Raw genomic sequence first — 6,990 nt, forward strand, 5'->3', positions numbered from 1 at the left:
GCTGTGGAGAAAATGCCATATTTGCTTTACCCCGGTAGGATCGAAGATCCAAGTATATGTTGATCTTGTATAAATTTATATAATATAAATAAAATACGTTTGGTTTGTTGTGTTTTTTTTTTTTGTTGTTGTTGTTGTTTTGCTGGATTTCGCACAAAACTACACGAGGGCGTTCTAAAACTCATGTGTTACAATAAATGTTTTTGTTCTCTACATCTATTTTATTATATCCCCTAAGTAACTTGTCTCTGATCTGATTTCAAACAAATTAAAAGATGATAACCATACCTAAGAACTTGCTTTAGCTTTGAATTTATTCGACAGTTCTAACATCTGACACCTGGGTGTATAACTAATATGACAACATTAAAAAATTGGTTAATATTAAATTTATTATTCTAACAAATGACCTTAAATGAAATTATTCATATTAAACAAGTATAGTTAATATTAAAGGCTCAAGGTCCGAGAGCACAACGCTACGTAGTATTTTAGACATTACAAAACACCATAAACATCAGTTCATTGTATTTGTTGGGATTTTGACCCCAGATTGGTTTATTTGTTTGTTGTTAAGCCCCATACTACAAGATGGCTATCTGTGATGTGCCAACCACGATTTTTAGCGTTAGATGTCTTCAAACTTACCAGTGAGATACTGAGAGGACCTCAAGACTGGTGAATACTTTATTTAAATATTGTTTAATAAGGAACAGTTGAAAAATAAGTACCTCAAAATTTATTCAGATATGTTTGTTTTGGATAATATTTATATAAGTTACTACAAAAAAGATCATCTTTATCCCATACTTTGTTCCAGGGGCTATTTTGGGTAACTTTGACTTACTATCAAGTTTACAAGAACAACGGCTTTCCTGTAAAATATTCATATATTCTTACACACCGAGAAAAACGGGATCGAGCTTTCATGTGATGTTGTCCAGTTGTATCACTTACAGGGCATTCACAAGCATGAAAGTAATAATACACAGATTCCATAGTCTATTCACGTGTGTCCACATTAGATGCATAAAAGTAAACCTATGATTTTCATGCAAACATAATTAATAACATTTTTCACAAGCGAACGTTTGTCGTGTTTCACCTGCACTTTTGATGAACCTGGGCATTGTTAAATAATATACTCTTAGGTTCCTGCTTCTGTTGAATGGCTTAATAATCAACCAATCACGCATGAATACGCATTGAAATTATTTCCAGCAGATTATAGTATCTACTCTCTCAAATATAAGCTATTCACAACGATTTGGTAATTTTCATATACTTCAACTTCTAATAAGCCTGTTATATGTTTCTTCGTAGTTCCTAAATTTCCGAGTAGTGTACACTAGTTGAACTATATCATATATACAAGAAATATCTGTGTACTTCTGATAAAGCAGTATGTTCACACCTTGTACGTACACTCATACACACCTACACGTATATGTTTAATATTTTCTATAGGTTTTTTTACAATCTGATATTATTTACTTTGTATTTATGTGTCTTTTATGTATTGATTTTTATGTCTACAAAATAAGTAAATCTAGGAAAATGTAATAAATATAAAAGACGCGCTGTTTATCTGATATGTTATTTCACTCAAGTTTAAAAACGTACTAACAAGAGAACTACCTTTCTGGTTCGCCAGTTCTTCTGAACGATAGTAAAGTTAATTCAAATAAAATAATAACAATAAAGAAGAAATAATTGGTGTTAGAAATAAATAAATGATATTGTGTTAATAATCGTTATTCTAAAAATCTGATTAATAAATGACGTAAATACAATTTATAATGATTACAATTCACTTATTAATTTTGTTCACACCATGACAGTTGAGGATATAAGTAGCGCCTATACCACTCATTTATGATATAAGTAGCGCCTAGACCACTCATTTATGTGTCATATCCCAGCCGGCTTGATTACTTCTGGTATTAGCGAAAGGCCTCGTCGGCACTGAATATATCAGATTTGGTGTAGTTCCAATATATTTTTCTTTGCTTTCATTCATATGGTGTGCAGCTCTGTAACCTTTGGGTTAAACTTTCAAGGCTACTCAGATACAACGTTCATTCAATGGAATCGAGAATGACTGAAATAAAATACTGACAATACTGTTGTTTTAAAAATACTGTCAAAGTAGAAGTTTCTGGATGACGTTATTTCGTTTCTTTGTATTCTTTTGGAATGTCATGGCGAATATCTAAAGGTCGCTGATAAATAAACAAAACACAACACGTTTATTTTATTTTTTTGTTGTTGTTGTTTTTTTCTGCTTCTTAAGAATTCCGTATACAATTATTCAGAACTAAATAAGGTTATTTCTGAAGTCCATAAACCACACATTCTCAAAATATTTTACAAACCGGAGCATGGCTTAGTGGTTAACGTTTTGGATTGTGGAGTCAGGGTTCAAAACATGAAGTCACGTTGTAAGAGACAGTCAAACCGTTGTTCGGCTCAAAGAACAGAGCAAAGCCATTGTTGAGGCCACACTGGATGTCTGGCCTGCAGCTTAGCAGATGTATGCATAAGGTATTGATTAGTTTGAGAATTCTAATTTCAATTCCAACTGTTTTTTTTAACATATGTTATAAAGCTATGGCGTATAGCCAAGACCGAGCTTGCCAGATTGAACGAACAATGCCAAAATCTCGACCTGAAGAACAAAAAAAAACTTTGTTTAACTTGGTTTGAATTTTTCGCAAAGCTACACGAGGGCTATCTGCGCTAGCTATTCCTAATTTAGCAGTGATAAATTAGAGGGAACGCAGCTACTCAACACCACCCACCGCCAACTCTTGGGCTATTCTTTTACCAACGAATAGTGGGATTGATCATTACAATATAACGACCCCACGGCTGAAAGGGGAAGCATGTTTGGTGAGAGAGGTTCAAACACGCGACCCTCAGATTGCGAGTCGAGCGTCTTATGTACCAGACCATGCTAGGCCTAAATAATTTGTTGCAGTGGGAGGTGTTGCAAAATGTGAACAGGGTAATTAGTAATCAATGAATTTTAACGGAATCACGCGTTAGTATGCAACTAGGTTGATCAATTAATTTGTAAAATTAAATGTTCCCCGTGAGTAGAATGAGTAATTACACAGAACTCAGTGCCAGACCATTATACATTCCTTTGGCTACAGACTCAAGCAGGTTCTGTATACGCACGTACAAACTGACTAGACCACAGTACTTTCTATATAGTGAACATACCCTAGAGGTTCCCAGGCAACTTTAAAAGCTTGTTTACGCAGCTGGACATAAGTATTTATGGATCTTGGTTTCTCTGTATTTCTATATTTCTTTCTGATGATGTAATGTACAAACATTAAAAATAAAGCACATGTTTCTGTCTGTTTGTCCGTTATCTAACTACTCCTACATTGCTGGGCCAATCTCAAACAAATTTTGTGGGATGATAGTTTGGAACAAGGGGCGTGTTAATGAAGGTTCATAACCCACTCCACTCCATATTATTGCTATCATTGAGCATTTATTATATTTGACGTAAGTTAACATTAACTACATTCATAGATGGCGCCACGTCCTTATGCCGAAAAAACAATTCAATTTATTATAACACAACATACACACATTGTGGGTGGGGGAATTGTACACAAACGTCTTATATATCTCGGATAGTACGCTAGCATTCTCTATGGAGAAATGTAACGACAAAAAAATGGCCGCCACTATTGCTATAATACATAAACTCAACTGAAGTTTCTACTCCAACAGCCACCATAAGACTGATATGAAGAGCCGTTTTCTTAGTTATACCAACTTCCTACTTTGGTATGTGACCTTTCAACTTCGGCCCGTAAGACACTTCTACGGCCAATGACACTTTATTAATTAATCACATAAAGCACCATGGAATAACATTAATAGCTCGGTTTTGAAAGCGGGTAACAGAAAGCACCTAAACCGCCACTACTTTGCCCACTACCTCATCCTATAAAGTCACCATTGGTGAAGTAATGATGAATGTTGTTATAAATAAACTACGTGAAAGTTAAGATTTTTGTGTTATTTATCATAACATCCATCCGCACATTTTTTATGTCTATAATCTGGACAAAACTTGTATTATATAAACTTACGTTTTAATGAATCTAAAAGTAGCTTGCTTTCAAACTGAAATTTCTAACCATCCAAATTTAACTACTGCATACGAATATAAATTATTAAATTAGTACAAATTCACAAAGTTTAATCAAAGTAATTCTGCATAATCTAGCAAAAATAATAAAATCAAATTGATCAGGAAGGTACAAAAGAAATATGTAAACAACATAATTAAATAACATACTCAATGTTATAAGGAGTTTCGTTTGTAACTCTAGTGGATAGTTTTTTCTTATTCAGAAATTCCAATCGAAACCTTTCTGAAGCTTTGGAAAATTCTTAAAAAATATAAAATCTATCAATTCCATTGTGGAATAAAATTGACTTTATCACAAATAAAACATTTAAGTAATAGAACAATTTTTACGTTTCACCGCTAGATGGCAAAACAGCTACATCAATACGGTGTAATTTTAAGTTAATGTTTCTATGTGTCAAAGTAATTGAATGCAGTATATATAGATACACTTTAAGATTACTAGCATATTTACATAAACTTCTTACAGATAATCCTAGTGCAAGTCATTTGTTTAACTTCACCATAAATAAACTGGAAAAGTATAAATTAATTTTTATTTTGTGATTTATAATTTGGAATTGTGCAGGGAAAAAAAGAGCTTTTCGTGAAAAATTGTTTCTTGAAAAGATTAAACTCGACCTTGAATTCTGAATAATTTATAATAGATGGCATTATATATTATGTCACGTGAATCCACAATGATGCCTGAATGTCAGATTATGACTTGTAAACACATACACACACAACCACAGAGTAGAGTTTGTTTGTTCCGGATATTCGTGCAAAACTACATAAAGGGCTATCTGTGCTAGCCGTTCCTAATTTTGAAATGATGGGAAGCCAACACTTTGACTACTACAATCGTATAGAGGAATTTGACTGCGACCGTCATAACGCTCCCACGGCGCCAAATTACGAGGAGCTATTTTGCGCTAACGGGACGTGAACCGTGATCTTTCGGACCCACAATCCGGCACGCTTACCATTTAGACATGCCCAGTCCAGAATGAGAAGAAAAAAAGAGAATTTGAAGTGATAATACATTTTTATATTTTTAACAAAACTTTAGTGACAAAACTAAAAAACTTGTACATGTTATAGTTTTATATTATTATTTTCTGTTAATTATTTTAAGGAAAAACATTATCTCATTTTGTTTAGAAATCTTTTAGTTCCTTGTTTAATTGATAATTAAATCTGTTATTGATATTTTTATTTTACAATTCTAGCTACAAAAAGGAAAGTCGATGTGAAAAACAACAACTGAGTTACGCGCTTCATCTGTGGTCGCTAATAAAAAAGCGGAAAAGTTTTCCTATAGATAAGATAAAGCTCCCTTTTATTTCCTTTGATCAAAGTGACTGATCAGTTAATTTCTTTTTGTAACAAAAAAAAACAATAAAGGAGAGATATTTATTAATATCAAATACAATAATTCTGTTACATGATCAAAATAGAATTTGAAATTTAGGACGTTAAAGCGAGTAAATGTTATATGTTTTTATTATTAAATTATTTTATAATATTAGTATTAAAGGTAACTGAATTTTTTGCTTTAAATTACGTATATCATATAAGCAAATAAGGAAATATTTTAAGGACAAAATGCGAAAAATAAAATAAGAAAAATCGTTACTTTTTAAATGGGGTGAATCTCATATCTTATTGTGAAAAATTCATCTTTCAGCAGTATATCACAAACAGTTTAGTATATTGTTATCAAGCTAGTATAATGTCCTATCTTACTCTTTCTCTCTATATATACATATATATATAATGTATCGAAATGATATATAACAATAAGTAAACTTATTGAACCGACAGTTTCTAACAATGAGTATTGTTTTGTTGTTATTTTAATTTCGCGCAAAGCTACACGAGGGCTATCTGCGCTAGCCGTCCCTAATTTAGCAGTGTAAGACTAGAGGGAAGGCAGCTAGTCATCACCACCCACCGCCAGCTCTTGGGCTACTCTTTTACCAACGAATAGTGGGATTGACCATCACGTTATAACGCCCCATGGCTGAAAGGGCGAGCATGTTTGGTGTGATGGGGATTCGAACCCGCGACCCTCAGATTGCGAGTCGAGCGCTTTAACCACCTGGCCATGCCGGATCTCTAACAATGATACTTTCCCTACTTTGCTGTAAGTTGTATTCTGGGGTTTACTGGCTGGTAACTTTTCCCTACAACTGCGTATGTTGACCAACGAAATAAATTATTCAAGTAGTCTTAATTCTGGCGGATTTAACTATTTAAATTTAGTTCCATCGCAAACCTTTTCAGCTAACATCTTGTGTTCATCTCGCTAGAAAACGTTATTCTCAATCTGGTCAGATAATAGCCAGAGAGATAAAGTTTACTTCTCAAGTAGTAAGTGACAAATACGTATTCACTCATAAAATATTATTACAATAAGTTACGATCAAGGGTTTATAAACTGTAGTTTTATTTATACTGGGAAGCTCAAACAATAAACAAAGGCACCTTCAACATTTCTTATCTATATGACTGAGCACATTATTAGAATTGCAAGACATGACACATCTTTACAAATAAAAATATTTGTTTAGTAATTAGAAAATACAGTACATTACGATTCACGTATATATCTTCTTAATATTTTTCATTTTATCGAGTCGGCCCGGCATGGCCAGGTGGTTAGGGCGCTCGACTCGCAATCTGAGGATCGCGGGTTCAAATCCCCGTCACACCAAACATGCTCGCCCCTTTCAGCCGTGGGGGCGTTATAATGTAATGATCAATCCTACTATTCGTTGGTAAAAGAGTAGCCCAAGAGTTGGCGGTGGGTGATGATGACTAGATTA

Source organism: Limulus polyphemus, unplaced genomic scaffold (genome assembly GCF_000517525.1).
Source record: "Limulus polyphemus unplaced genomic scaffold, Limulus_polyphemus-2.1.2 Scaffold1400, whole genome shotgun sequence".
Classification (NCBI taxonomy): Eukaryota; Metazoa; Arthropoda; class Merostomata; order Xiphosura; family Limulidae; genus Limulus; species Limulus polyphemus.